General features: G+C 48.0%; 1 protein-coding gene across 2 annotated transcripts in view; it reads left to right on the forward strand.

Annotated features, from left to right (window-relative positions):
* The window catches only part of BOD1L1 (biorientation of chromosomes in cell division 1 like 1), a 338,666-nt gene that overhangs the window by 164,505 nt on the left and 157,941 nt on the right, over nt 1–16,220 (forward strand). The gene's annotated exons all lie outside the window — the stretch shown is intronic.

Raw genomic sequence — 16,220 nt, forward strand, 5'->3', positions numbered from 1 at the left:
CCAAAACGCGTTTTTCCCATGCATTTTTCCATAGGACCTTTAGACAGGGCTACAGCCCGAACGGCTGAACAGAATTACTAGAAATTTGGCAGAGAGGTAGTCCCTAGGTCAAGGAAGTGCCTTTTGTAGGTTTGGTGTAAATCTGTTCAGTAGATTCTGAGAAAATAGCCTTTAAATCAATATATATATCTGAGCCAGCTTACGGTACGCTTACCGTAAGCTTACCGTACGCGTACGGTGGCGTGCGCGAGCGCGATTCTGATTGGCTGTTACATCTAAGTAAACATTCGAATCGGTCGAAACCAGGAAGCGGCGGCCGCCATTTTCTCTCTCGCACTCTGAGGGGGGGCTGTAAACAAAGGCAAAAAACATATAAAGGGGCTGTTTAGACAGCGCCCATGCACATAGCCATGTTAGTTGAGTCCTCAAAGATCCCCTAAGGCCAAAAACGGTACATTTTTATTTTTTGAAAATTTTGCCGATTACGCTTACCGTACGCGTACGGTGTGCTTACGCTAAAAATTTTAATAAAAAAAAAAAAACCACTCTCTGTGCATGGCGTATTATTGTCATCACTTACAAATTAAATTTAACAGATTACCTATCACAAGGAAGCGCATAATATGTCCTCCATGTGCGCACGGTGCGCTACGCGCACCGCGTGCCCACCTTGCGTGTACGGCACTAACTGCGTAAAGTGGGCGCGCGGTGCGCGAAGCGCACCGCGTGCTCACTGTGCGCGCACGGTGCGCGAAGCGCACCGTGCGCGCACGGAACGAACTGCGTTAAGTGGGCGTGCACGCCACGAATGGCGTAAAGTAACTTAGCATTTAAAAAACCGTACAAATTCACTGAAAAAACCATAGGTTTCACACACGTTATAGTTAGGAATTAGCATTTAAAAAACCTTGCAAATTCACTGAAAAAACCATAGGTTTCACACATGTTATAGTTAGCGGAAATTTTACTGATAAAAAACCAATGAAATTCCCCCGTTATAGTTAGTGCAGGCAACTATAACTCACGCGACCGCAATCTTCTGCTGATGACATATGTGTCTTTATGAAAAAAAAATATTTGTAATATATGTATAGCTAAAAATGTATGGAAGAAGACATGGGCAAATAAGTGTCTAAATACAGTATTAGCATCAGCAGAGGATTGCGGTCGCGTGAGTTATAGTTGCCTGCACTAACTATAACGGGGGAATATATATATATATATTACCTACTGGCGGTCGCCAGTAGGTAGTTATAGTTAGGACCACGTTTCCATAGGAAAACCTCAACATTCTATTTTGAATAACTTTGGCGCCGGTCGACGAATCCTCGCGAATTTCTCAAAATAGGTGGGGCGCTACGCTCCGCTACTACCCTGAAAGTCTCGGGGGGATCCGTCAAGCGGGGGCTGAGATAAAAGGGGGGTCCCAAAACGCGTTTTTCCCATGCATTTTTCCATAGGACCTTTAGAACGAGCTACAGCCCGAACGGCTGAACAGAATTACTCAAAATTTGGCAGAGAGGTAGTCCCTAGGTCAAGGAAGTGCCTTTTGTAGGTTTGGTGTAAATCTGTTCAGTAGATTCTGAGAAAATAGCCTTTAAATCAATATATATATCTGAGCCCGCTTACGGTACGCTTACCGTACGCTTACGGTAAGCGTACGGTGGCGTGCGCGAGCGCGATTCTGATTGGCTCTTAGATCTTAGTAAACATTCGAATCGGCCGAAACCAGGAAGCGGCGGCCGCCATTTTGTGTATTTCACTCTCAAAAAAAAGAGTGAAAACAAGGAAAGGGGGCAATGAGGAGAGTTACAGACCCCCTAACATTTGTAAGGGGGTCAAAGAAGGACAGAAAAGTACAAAGAAAACATTTATTGATTTTAAAAAAAATCACGGGGTACGCGTACGGTAAGCTTACGGTAAGCGTACGGTAGAAAAAAAAAAAAAAAAAAAATGAAAATCAGATTTAAGTGTTTAGATATTAGGGGGCTCTAAAAAGAGCCGTTGTGTTTATGAAATGATTTTTTAGTGGTACCTACAAGTAAGTACCGATGCAGAGTCTAAGGTTCAAGAGGAAGACTCTGTTCCCTTCATCATTGAAGTGCACACCATCTCCTCTATAAATGTCTTGCATGTCATAACGCAAGTTGTTGTGGTAAATGGCACCCATACCATAGTCACGGAGGAAAGCAGAAACAGATTTGTTGACGTGCTTTCTTGCTTTGTCATCGCACCGCGTGCCCACCGTGCGTGCACGGCACTAACTGCGTAAAGTGGGCGCGCGGTGCGCGAAGCGCACCGCGTGCTCACTGTGCGCGCACGGTGCGCGAAGCGCACCGTGCGCGCACGGAACGAACTGCGTTAAGTGGGCGCGCACGCCACGAATGGCGTAAAGTAACTTAGCATTTAAAAAACCGTACAAATTCACTGAAAAAACCATAGGTTTCACACATGTTATAGTTAGCGGAAATTTTACTGATAAAAAACCAATGAAATTCCCCCGTTATAGTTAGTGCAGGCAACTATAACTCACGCGACCGCAATCTTCTGCTGATGACATATGTGTCTTTATGAAAAAAAAATATTTGTAATATATGTATAGCTAAAAATGTATGGAAGAAGACATGGGCAAATAAGTGTCTAAATACAGTATTAGCATCAGCAGAGGATTGCGGTCGCGTGAGTTATAGTTGCCTGCACTAACTATAACTGGGGAATTTCATTGGTTTTTTATCAGTAAAATTTCCGCTAACTATAACATGTGTGAAACCTATGGTTTTTTCAGTGTATATATATATACGCACACACCCCTCCTCCCTGCCCCCTCACCCCACCCCTAAACACACACCCGTCCATGCCTCTTGGCTTTGCAAATGCTTCTTACTGTTAGCAGATGCTGTTGTATAGGCAGAAATCTTTGGAGAGTGGTAAAAAAAAATGTAAATTGATACTTGTATAGCGCACTACTCACCCGCAAGGGTCTCAAGGCGCTTGTACGAATACCACTGTGGAACCCATCCTGGCTTTCCCTGTGAGGCGTCCACTCCTGGGCACCCCCAAGGTGGAGGCCAGGCATCCTTAGTGTTGTGGGGGCCGTTGTGGAGATTAAGCAAGCTATTGCCCAGAGTTGCAGAGTGGGACTCCATGATTGGAATGGCACCGAGGCGAGAATTATCAGGTCCGTGGAATTTTTGAGCCCAAGACCCGCCGAGGCGGGGAATTGAACCCTGGTCCCGGGCCAGACCTCTGCATCAGGGTCTGCCGCTCTAATCATTGAGCCACACTTCTCCACTTCTCTTGGTAATGTTTCCTCTGCATGGAAACAAGCTTTGTCAACCCTTATTGAAAAACTCCACGGTCAATCCTATCCTGGCAGGAAACTATAGACGATCTCCTTACTCCCGGTTTCATGCAAAGTACTAAGAAAAGCATGTGAACAAACACCTTTCCAGCTTTTTGGTAACTCACACTATTCTCCATCCCACCCAAACATGTTTTAGACCGGGTAGCAGCATTGGGACTCACCTCCTAGTAGCCACTGAGGAACTACGTCGTTCTTGGACCTAGGCGGCTCAGCAGCCATGATAATGCTAGACCTCCCATTTCCTCCTCATTCTGCAAGTTGGAATCTCTGGGGCCGCACTAAAATGGCTAACAGTCTTCCTGGAAAAAGAAACTTTCAGGTCTGTGAAGCGCCCTTTTCTAATGAATAAATCTGCCTGTGGAATGCTTACCTTTTGAATTATCCTAATGCGTAGCATTCCACAGTAACTTTTCTCCATAGCTCTCCCACGTTGACAAGGACATCACAATGAATCGGCTCCACACGCGACTCTGCGTGATGTCATCGCAGCCATAAGAAAACCTAATTGGCGGGCTGACGGCAGTTCCCTTTTTTCCACACCGTCAACACCTGATGGTTTTCTTTCCAGGCTCTCCATTTCTGAGAGATTTCTTCGATTCTGTTGCTGCAACTTTGTAGCTGCTGAAAATGTTTCCTCTGAGGAAGTCCAGATTCAAGCCGTGTAGAGAATGCGGAGGTCAGATGTCCATCACCGACCTTCATGAAGATTGTCTTTGGTGCTTGTCTTCGGATTGTGACGTTGGAGCATGTTTGTCATGCAAACAAATGAATCCCAAGGCCTTGAACGAGAGGGAGGCCAAGTTGTTCATAGCCAAAGCTAAGAAGCAGAAGAGGGGTCATCGAAGATCTTGCACTCGGTCGAAGTCTCCAACGCCTCACACTGCAAGGTATTCCAAAAAGCACAAGAAAAAGCGGCGCCATGGGTCTCGAGGTTGTTCTTCAAACATCCAAAGTCGGTGTCTCTGATTCCTAGACTACGTCGTAGGTATGAGATCTCCAGCACTTTCTCCGGGATGTCCTTGGCTCCATGACTGAGGGCTGTTACTCCACCGACTCCTAGGTCTGTATCTCCTCCACCGGCGCCAAGATCTGTGACTACACCTCTGGCGCCGAGAACTCCGACTCCACAAATGGAGCCAGATTTGGTGCCTCTGCGTACGGCTCTAGAGTACTTTAATCTGGATCCAACGTATACCAGCATTCCCAACTCCAGGACCAGATCCAACTCGCTTTTTAAATGCTATGTTTAGCATTTTTGCAAGGGATGCGACTCTATCTGGTGCGCCTTAGGTCCTCATGGGTCCACTTGCCTATTCTCTTGAAGAGTTTGCACCTCATTTTCCACAGGCACCTTTCATGCCCTTAATGCCCATGACTCCCGTGATTTGGCCTCCACCAGCGCAGAGACTGCCGACAAATTTCCCTTTTCAAGAGTAACGTGGCCCTCTGAATGAATCAACCCTGATGCCGTCTGAATCTGATCTGGCCCCCGTTCGTCCTCATCCAGCTCCATTACCTGTACCCTTGGATGCTCCTGTAATGCTGGTTCCGAGGTCACCGGTGATGTCGATACTGATAGTAAGATCTTGTAGAGAGGCACAAAGACTTTTGGAAGAGGAAGTGTACCAGGAGGAGCATGGGGGAGCTGAGAAGGGGGAATTATGGATCTTTACCCCATTTTGAGGGCCTGCAACAGGCAAGTGGCTTGGATACCTCCTCTGAGTGGGAATTGGGGTCACCTAAAGGTTTACCACCTCCTGAGGTGACTTCCTACCATGCAGTAATTCACAAGGCTGTGGATTTATTGAAGGTACCACTTCCCTCAGCTGAGCTGAGGTCTAACATCCTCACTGAGGTTCTCCATTCATCAGCTTCTGCATCGGAGCCATTTTTGCCCTTCAATAAGTCTTTAACGGAGCTTATTTTGGAAATCTTTCAGAAGCTAATGTCCTCTGCTGCAGGTTTTATGACTCTAGCTAGAAGGTATGAAGTGGCTCCGGGAACCCATTTTTGTTTTTGTCATCCCATCCTTTACTGGAAAGCCTAGTTGTTCAATCCTCTTGCTCTTCCAGATTATCAACAGGGTTTTTTTCTAACCACGCTTGTTGCTAGAGAATCCAAAAGAATGGAGCAGTCAACCAAGATGATCTTTTTGTCAGTAATCACCTTGAATTCCACAAATGCCAATTCTCCTTTAGGACGCTACATTCACGCCCTGATGGATTCAGCTAAAGAGATCGTCCCTAAATTACCTTCAGAGAGCCAGAGACATTTTTCTGAACTTTTGACGATGCTCAAGCAGCTGCCTGTCGAGTAATTCGATCTGGGATGGACACTGCAGACTCTGTAACCAGGGCAATTGGGTCTTCTGTAGCAACGAGACAATATGCCTGGTTAAGGGGATCGTGTTTGTCACCAGATGTTCAGGCTACATTGTTGGACTTGCCTTTGATGGGTCTCGTTTGTTTGGAGCCAAGGCTGACTCTGCGCTGCAACGTTTTAAGGACAGCAAGGCAACTAAAGGGTCCTTAGAGCATCAGTCCCAGCCTAGGAACTATGGACACTTCTGTAGGTTTGGGGGCTTTTCTAGGAACCTGTCTGTGAGAAAGTGGCTCTGTATATACTGTTCCCTAATAGGTACAGGGTGTACAGAGTCCACAGTCCCCCAGAGTCTGATAGAGGTCAAAGTTAGGTATGACCTTACTCTCAAAAGTGGTAGCTTGGTCGAGCAGTAAGGCAGTACCAGAGGACAGTGTAAAGCATTTATTGTACACACTCAGTCAACAAATGGTTTCACACACTCAATAACTGAACTCTAGGCCAATGGTTTATATATATAAAATATATGCTTGTTTTATTTTTAGAACCACAAAGGGGGTAAAAATATACTTTCTCAGAATGAGAGGTTGAATATAAATACTTTTATCTTAAGCAATAAATTTGTGTAAACAGTCACAGTTGGTTGCAATAAACAATCCTATTTCCTAAACATAACAATGCATTGAGCTCAATGGTAAATTCAGGTTATTTGTAATAAATTACTTTTCAGATTACTTTTGGAATTCCAGGTCTGGCTCCTAGAACCAGCCTTGGGTCAGTATTCAGAATCAAGTGATGAAAGTCGACTTAATAACTGTAATGATTTTTAAATAATATTTAGCTATTTCAAAAGTTAGCACTTAGAAAATATTTCAAAGAAAACCTTCAATGGATCTCTATGGCAAGAAATTCAAATTGCAGGTAGAGTACTTTATTGTTACTTTAGTAATCCAGGACTGGGTACCTAGACCCAGGACTGGGGTCCTTATCTAAAACAGCTAAGTAATTTCGTTTGCAGAAATGGTACGATTTGAAAAGAATATTTCAAATTTGCAAAAATAGACACTTAGAAGAAATTTCACAGAAAAGCAGACAATGGTTTCCTATGGGAGAAAAATGAGTTAGAGGCAAGTATAGTTGTGAACACTTTTCAGGGTCAGGGCTGGGCACCAAGATCCAGCACTGGGAGCTCACCTAGGAGCAGGTGAGTAAATTCGTTTTTGTCACTTGGCTGATTTTTGGTGAATTTTTGCAGTTTTGAAAAGTTCACACTTAGAAGATTTTTGAAGAAAAAGCCAGTCAATGTTACCCTATGAGGAAAATGAAGTTAGCGGTTTAAGGGTAAGTACTCGACTGGCAGAGTTGAAATTCCGGGCATAGACTCAGGGGTCCCCCAGTGTCAGGTAGGTACAGTTGGTTCACCCTCAGCGGTTTCAGGACGGCCGGGTGCAGAGAGAGTTAGGCCCAATGTTATCCTATGAGGGATAGGGGGGCCTTGGTTGGTGGCTGCTGTCTGGCAAGCCACGCGGCTGTGGGAGCTGGGCTCCTGGTCACTTACTCAGGGCAAGTGGGGAAGTAGGTTAGTGTAGAGAGGGCACTGCCAGGGCCACTCGGGCGGCTGGGTGCAGGGTGCTTTTGAGCCTTCTTGTAATTTTCTATCTGGAATCTAAGAAAGGAAGGTTCAGGGTGCCCCTAGATACTAGATTTAGGGGCGTTACAGGTAGGTGAAGGCCAGGGACCAATGGGTCCTTGTCCTGGGGTGGGTACACCCCCTATCCTGCCTCTCTCCTGTGGGAGGGGGGCAGTAGCCTAATCCTGATAGGGTAGGGCCTCCCATCTTCAAGATGGCGAGAGCCCGGAGATGTGCTTCACCTCGCCTCCCCCACCTGAGGGGTGGGGTGGGCAGGCTGGCACATCCCCTGTCCTTGTATGGGGTTTCCGGCCAAGCTTCCCGCCAGAGTGGGGGGTTGCAGTGGCCTGGGGAAACTCCAAATGGCGGCCTGCCTTTGAAGCTTCCCTTTGCTCATCCTGGGGGAGGAGATTTCTCACCTCACCCAGAATGTGCATTGTTGCAGGCCCGGGAGAGCAGGGGCTCTCCCACCCAGGGGTCCAGCAACGTGTCTGCTGTGTGGCAGCCTGGGCAGCCTCAGAGCAGACGTGGATTGTAAGTTAGCTGTAAGGGGGCATCTCTAAGATGCCCTCTGGGGTGCTTAGTACATTAAATCCTACACTGGCATCAGTGTGGGTTCAATGTGCTGAGAAGTTTGATACCAAACTTCCCAGGCTTCAGTGTTGCCAATATGGTGCTGTGGAGCTCGTGTTTGACAAGCTCTCAGCACCATGTACTCTTAAATGACAGCACTGCACTTACAGTGCCCAGGAATGGACCCGGGTACTGTAGGGGCACAGGGCTCCTGCTCCTGTGCCCACACCATAGGCGTAATGCACCCAGCTAGAGGGGTGGCTGACATATGCCTTGGCAGTGTAGGTGATGGGCATGGTACACAGTGATGTGTGCCATGTCGACTCTTTGTTTTGTCCTGCACCCAGACACTCAGCCTGCAAGGGCAGTGTGTGTGTGTGTAAGGGTACAGGGCTTCTGAGGGTGGCACAATGAGTGCTGCAGCCCTTAGAGGCCTTCCCTGGCCACAAGGCCCTGGGTACCTAGGGTACCATTTACTAGGGGCTGACATGTGGCTAGGGTTTGCCAATTTGGAGTTTGTGTGGTTTAAGGAAGGAACATAGGCCCTGGGCATCTGATTGGCAGGAACCCAGGGTACACTCAATCGAAGTACATTCAGCAATTTAGCAAAAAGTGGGGGCATACCATGCAAGAAAGATGGCACTTTCTCACACTGTCCTTTCATGGGAGACCACAGTAGCAGCAGCAGGCAAATCCTCTTTACAAATACTGTAGCGTTAAGGGGCAGAGGTCGTCTGCGGGGGTCTGCCCATCAACAAGTCTCCTCCTCTTCTTTTGCCTCTCCAACCATTGTTGCAGTAAAGTAGCTCTAGCTTACCCCAGTATTGGAACTTTCATAGATTCTCATGCTTTGTATCATGCCCCGTCGTCGGAATGGGAGCCTCCGTAAATAAAAAATATATATCATAACCATAGAAACAAAAGAGAAAATAGGCTTAGGCCTCATCTCATTTTGTAGTATATCACCCTCTTTGTGTAAAAGAGCCCAAACTTTTGCCAGGACCAATCAGCACAGCCTCACCCTTTGGAACCTTCCTGAGAGAGCTCAGAGCCTCAGATTTTTCTACCGCACGTTGTGCTAGGGAGTCTCCACTAAACTCTACTCAGTTTTCTCAATTTTTTCTTTCAGAAATCTACATTTTAACATCTATAGTGACATTATGTCAGAAAAGGAAAAGAAAGCCTTATTCAGTCCCTGTGCTTCTTGTGGAAAGAAGAGACTTTTCATTGAGGATAAGCATGAGAGTTGTATTTACTGCTTATACCCTGAACACAAGGCCACAGACTGCAAGATTTGTCGGACCTTATCTACGAAGACTTTGCGGGACAGAGAGGGTCGATTGCTGATATGGCTGCAAAAGCTGAAGACCAGGAAGGAGGTTCTCTCTTCAGATGAGGAGGATTCGATTTCTGACACCTCCTCCAGGAGATCAAAGAAGAGGGGTAGGTCATCTCCCTCCATCTCTGCCGAACCCCCTGTCAAAGCCCCTCACGGGATCTCTGAAATGTCTGAGGAGGCTGGTCCCATGAAATCTCCTCACGGAAGTGAAAAGGAGAGGCAGGGACAGGCTGCTGGTGTGGACACAGCCTCTAGGGACAAAAATGAGGTTTCTATATCTTCTCCTCCGTCCCAAAAGGAAAAACCTGCTAAGAAACACTCTGCAGGAACTCCACAGATGGTTCCTGTGAAGAAACAGCGTCCGTCGACGGTGATTAAAGCAGGTACGTCGACGACGATTTCCACGGCAAAAACTGTTTCCTTCGTTTCGTCGACGGGACCGTCGACTATGTCTGCTCCTGTTTCATCGTCTACGATAGCTTCATTCTCGTCGTCGACGACGGTTTCCATGAAGCTCCTGTCGACGGCAGTTTCGACGACGAAGACCACGACGACGATGACAACGACGGCGACGTCGTCGTCGATGCTGATGACGACGAGTTCGTCGACGAGACCATCGACGGTTGTCCCGTCGACGATGAAGAAAGCTCCGTCGACGAGCTTGCCGTCGACGAAGAAAAAGGCTCCGTCGACGATCCTACCGTCGACGACGATTCAAGCATCGTCGACGACCTCATTGTCGACGACGATTCACACTCCGTCGACGAAGACTACCGTGCCGTCGACGATTTCATCGTCGATTTCGTCGACGCTTGGGATTCCTTCGACGACGACTCCGTCGACGGGACCGTCGACGGGACCGTCGACGGGTCAAGTTTCTGGATTTTCAATACAGAGGTTGAAAATTACACCGGACATGACATCACCTAGGCGGGTTACGCCTTTACCACCATCTATGCTACTAGATGAGTCGGAGGAGGAGGATGAGGTTGAGCAGTATGGGGATCCCTACAGTCCCTCAGATCTGCATGTAAAGCAGCAAGAGACTGATACTGAGGAGTATTATGGTCAAGATGAGCAGGAGGAACAACAATATGTTCAGCATGACATCACCTAGGCGGGTTACGCCTTTACCACCATCTATGCTACTAGATGAGTCGGAGGAGGAGGATGAGGTTGAGCAGTATGGGGATCCCTACAGTCCATCAGATCTGCATGTAAAGCAGCAAGAGACTGATACTGAGGAGTATTATGGTCAAGATGAGCAGGAGGAACAACAATATGTTCAGCAGGAAGTACGTCCTCGCACTTTGAGACAGGACATGATAGCTTTACCAGTTGCTCTGGTTACGGACTTGCAGATGATGTTGCAGGACTACAGAGCTCGATTTCCATCACACCCTGATGTTCCACCAGTGCATCCATCTACATCAGTGGTTCCGCGAGGGCCGTCAGTGGACTTGCCACCTCTACCTAAAGACATACCGCGTACCTCACCAGTGGTGGTACCAGTAGTGGTTCCTCAGACTTCGTATCCGGACCCTACCAATGAGGACACACAGGATGTTGACACGGATGACGAGGATGAGGTGCACGTGGTCCCACTAACTGATCCAGGGGATCCGGATGTGGATCCTGATGACACTGGAATGCAAGATCCGGATGCTGCAGGGCGGGACACGAACGTGTCGCCTCCGGCAGATATTGGGGGGTTCCATAATCTTATGGAGCGTGCATCCAAAAGATTTGGTCTGCCTCTCACAGTGGAACAGTCGGACTGTTTTCTTTATGACTTTAAGGCGCAATACAAGAAGTCTGTCAGGTCAATTCCCATCATTGAGCATGTGTGGGATGAGGGAATCAAGATTATGCAGAACCCGGCTACTGTCATCCCGGTTCTTCCCCGGCTGGAGAAGAAATACAAGGCCCCTGAGGGCAGTCCTGCATGTCTTCTTGGACAACCAAAGCCTGACTCTGTGATATCTCAGGCCGCACAGAGCAAGTCCAAGAATCCTTCAACACCTTTGACTACGCCTCCGGATAAGGATGGCAGGCGGCTGGACAATGTAGGGAAGAGATTTTCCACCATGGCCAGTTTGTTGGTTCGGGCAGCAAATTCATTAGCCATTCTAGGCAGGTACGACCGCCAAATGTGGTGCGACATGGAGCCGTTTATGGATTTACTAACAGACTCTAGTCAGGAGGAGGCCAAGCAAGTCCTCATGGAAGGAGAGAGATGTTCCTCTGAGGTCATTGACTGTGCTATGGACATAGCCTCTACCGCTTTCAGGGCTTTGGCAGGGTCAGACGGTCTTGCGCCGTCAAGGCTGGTTAAAAGCGACCTGGTTCCGTCAGGAGGTCCAAAATAAGATCCTGGACCTTCCATTTGACGGGGAAATGCTTTTTGGCAAGCATGTCGATGAGGCCCTGCAAAGCATCAAGAAGGACACGGACACAGCAAAGTCCTTAGGATCCTTAAATTATCTGATGGTTCCATTCAGAGGAGCTCGTGGACGAGGGTTCACTTCTTACAGAGGTAACCAGCGTCAGTATTCCACGCAGTCAGGACAATCATACAAGGCTCAGTACTCGAACCAACGCCAAGGTCAATCGGCGTCTTTTTCTCGTCAGTCCCATAGAGGACGTCAGAATCGTCAGGGACGAGACAATGCCAAGAGGCAATAGCGGACTCCTGGCTCTGACTACTGTTCCTCCCCTACCAAGGACACCGGTTGGGGGCAGGATCTCCTATTGTCTGGACAGCTGGGTCCTTATAACATCGGACCGGTGGGTTTTAAATATTGTTCAGAGTGGCCATACGTTGGAATTCCAAGATCTTCCTCCAACGAGAGCTCCGGATGCCCGTCCCGCAAAACATCTCCGACTGTTACATCTCAAAGCCCACCAACTATTCATCAAGGGGGCGATAGAACCGGTACCTCTTTCGCAGAGGGGCAAGGGTTTCTATTCCAGGTTCTTCCTGGTTCGGAAGACGGAAGATACGTGGCGTCCTATACTAGACCTAAGGGAGCTCAACACCTATCTCATCAAGCTCTCCTTCAGGATGGTCACTCTCCAGGATATTCTCCGTCTACTGAATCCGGGCGATTTTTTGGCGTCCCTGGATTTAGAGGATGCGTACTTCCATGTTCCAATCCACCCAGCTCACAGGCAATATCTACGCTTCACAGTAGGCAAGAGCCATTTCCAGTTCAAAGTGCTTCCGTTTGGCCTTCGGTCTGCACCTCGGATATTCACGAAGATGCTGGCACCAGTCGCTGCTTTTCTCAGAAAGCAATCGCTAGAAGTGTTCCCATACTTGGACGACTGGCTCGTCAAGGCTCCATCGCTTATGGCGACTTCTCAAGCCGTTTCAACTTGCATTCAATTGTTCGCCCACTTGGGTCTTCAGCTCAACAGGTCCAAGTTGGTGCTGATACCCTCCAGGTCGCAAAGGTTCCTGGGAGCTATTCTGGACACGACACTATGCACCGCTCGTCCGTTGGAGGAGCGTCAACGCAAGCTGATCGCCTCCTCTCGTCAAGTGCTGCAGAGGAAATATTTGTCGGTTCGCCTGTACAAGTCCTTACTCGGATCGTTATCATCCTGCATACCATTAATACTGCATTGCAGGCTTCATTTGCGTCCTCTGCAGGAGGAGTTAGACAAACAATGGCGCCAGGCAGAAGGGTCATTCAACGACAAGGTGTGGGTAACACCAGGTATGCGCAAGGCCTGCGAGTGGTGGCTGGTGAAGGAGAACATCGCAGTAGGATTAACATTCCGGACTCCACCGTCTCCTATGGTGGTGACCACAGATGCCTCCTTAGAAGGCTGGGGAGCGGTACTCCAGGAGCTTCAAGTCAGTGGTCACTGGAGTCCAGCACAGAGCCTAAACCACATCAACCTCTTGGAGCTGATGGCCATTCGCTTAGCCTTGCTGGCGTTCCTTCCCAGAATTCAGAATCGTGCAGTGCTGGTCCGGACGGACAATACGACGGCCATGCACTACATCAACAAGCAAGGGGGAACAAGATTGCAAACTCTGTCCAAGGAAGCTCAGACGATCTGGGATTTTGCGATTTCTCACAAGGTCAACCTACATGCCGAGCACCTAGCAGGATGCCTCAACATCACGGCGGATGCTCTGAGTCGTCAGACAGAAGTGACTCACGAGTGGGAATTAGACCAAGCCACGCTGGAGGGAGTGTTCGAGATATGGGGTACTCCGACCATAGACCTCTTTGCGTCCCCGGAGAACGCCAAATGTCGGTTTCTAAGCAAGCAAGGTTCCCCATCGAGGATCTCTGAGGAATGCCCTTTCGATTGCTTGGTTCGGCGCATTTTGCTACGCTTTTCCTCCCATTCCCCTCATTCCTCGAGTTCTCAGGAAGGTCAAGGCGGAACCGTGCAAGATGATTCTCATTGCTCCAGCGTGGGGCCAGCAGTTCTGGTTCACGGAACTCCTGCTTCTCTCCCAGGATCGCCCAATTCGCTTGCCGCTGATTCCATCTCTGTTGTCGCGGGATCAGGGACAGGTGCTCCATCCGGATCCGAAGTCACTACACTTGACAGCGTGGCTCCTGAATACAGAGAATTCCGTCATCTGAATCTCTCCAGGGAGTGCAGGGATGTTTTGTCTCAGGCACGGGCGCCAAGCACTAATAAGACATACAGGGCAAAATGGAAGAGGTTTTGTCTGTGGTGCCAGAGGAATAAACTCCATCCTTATAAATCCCTGCCACATCAGGTTTTACCTTACATCCTGTCGCTGGCTAAATCAGGTCTGGCGCACTCTTCGGTCAAGGTACATCTGGCTGCCATATCCCGTTTTCGACGAAAGACATCGGGGCCATCTCTATGGTCCGCGAGAATTGTAAAACAGTTCCTTAAAGGGTTGTTTCGGATGTATCCTCCGGTCCGAGCACCTCCACCGATCTGGCAGCTCAACCTAGTACTGGCTCAGCTCATGAAAGCTCCCTTTGAGCCGATTCACAGGGCGGACTTGAAGTTCCTCTCTTGGAAGCTAGCCCTCCTCTTAGCGTTGACATCGGCTAGGAGGGTTAGTGAACTCCAGGCTCTGTCCATAGTGGAGCCATTTCTGCAGTTCAAAAAGGATGTGCTAATATTGAGAACCAACCCAAAATTCATCCCGAAGGTGCCTTCGGATTTTCATTTGAATGAACCCTTGATTTTGAATTCCTTTTTTTCACGTCCTTCTACCCAGGCGGAACGAACATTGCATTCTTTGGATGTCCAGAGATGTCTGAAATTCTATCTCGAGCGCACACAATCTTTCAGGAAGTCTACACAGTTATTTATTTCCTACAGTGCACCACGGAATGGATTGCCTCTCGCTAAGAGTGGCATTTCCCGCTGGATCTCCAGTGCAATTCAATTCTGTCATCAGGCTGCGGGAAAACCTTTGGACAGAAGGGCCCGTGCTCATTCTACAAGAGCGATGGCGTCTTCAGTGGCTCTTTTTGCTGGAGTTGCTATCAAAGACATTTGCAGGGCAGCAACGTGGAGCAGTGTACACACCTTCACGAAACACTACTGCCTGCAGTCGGTGGGACGAGATGACGCTGCTGTTGGTCAAGCAGTCCTCCGGAATCTTTTTCATTGAGAGGTGAGCTTTCCCTACAATCCCTCCATCCTGGTAAGCACAGTTGGTTCAGTAATGATTGTTTTTTCTTGATTACCATGTACTAGTTTTTTACTGTAAACTGAGATGGTTATGTAAGGCCAAGTGTCTACCAAAATGTGCTTTTGTGATTTACTGCTAACTATTCTGATACAAAGCATGAGAATCTATGAAAGTTCCAATACTGGGGTAAGAAAACAAGTTACTTACCTGTAACTTTGGTTCCCCAGTATTGGTAACTTTCATAGATTCTCATGCGCCCACCCACCTCCCCTGGGAAAGCTCTGCCGGTTTACTGAGGTAGTGGCTGTTTGCACAACGGCTATGAAAATCTGAGGCTCTGAGCTCTCTCAGGAAGGTTCCAAAGGGTGAGGCTGTGCTGATTGGTCCTGGCAAAAGTTTGGGCTCTTTTACACAAAGAGGGTGATATACTACAAAATGAGATGAGGCCTAAGCCTATTTTCTCTTTTGTTTCTATGGTTATGATATATATTTTTTATTTACCGAGGCTCCCATTCCGACGACGGGGAATGATACAAAGCATGAGAATCTATGAAAGTTACCAATACTGGGGAACCAAAGTTACAGGTAAGTAACTTGTTTTCTTTGCCATCTTAGACCAGGCTTGCCTCATGGGAGGGTGGATGACCTCTTTTCTACCTCACTCGAGGTCTATCACTACAGACCTCTGGGTTTTGTACATCATGGAATATGGGTATACCCTACCCTTCCAGGAGTTTCCCTCTCCTTTCCCTCCCCGTCAAGGCCTTTCCTCGGAAGAGCATCTTCTGCTTCTCCAGCAAGAAGTACTGATGTTGCTTGAAAAGGGTGCAATAGAGTCAGTTCCAGAGCAGGAAAGGGGTCAGGGTTGCTATTCCTGGTACTTCCTGATTTCCAAAAAGGATGGTTGTTTACAGCTGATCCTTGACCTTAGGATTTTGAATTCCTAACTCAAACAGTAGAAATTCAAAGTGTTGATCCTGGCACAGGTTTTTCTTGCTCTGAAGAAGGAATTCTGGATGGTGGCAATCGATTTACATGATGCCTATTTTTCACAGTCCCATTCTGAATTCGCATTGGAAGTATCTCCGTTTTATGGTGGGGACTCAGCATTATCAGTTTGCTGTTCTTCCTTCGGATTTACTTCCACACCTCGGGTCTTCACAAAGGCGATGGCAGTGGTGGCAGCACATCTCAGAAGGTTGGGATTCCTGTGTGTCCCTATCTGGACTACTGGCTGCTCAAAGCAAAGTAAACAGAGATGGCGTTGTAATATTTGCAGTTGACAACGCAGCTGTTGTTCATCTTGGGATTTTCAATAAATGTACCCAAATCTCACCTGAAGCCCTCT

Source organism: Triturus cristatus, chromosome 2_2 (genome assembly GCF_964204655.1).
Source record: "Triturus cristatus chromosome 2_2, aTriCri1.1, whole genome shotgun sequence".
Classification (NCBI taxonomy): domain Eukaryota; kingdom Metazoa; phylum Chordata; class Amphibia; order Caudata; family Salamandridae; genus Triturus; species Triturus cristatus.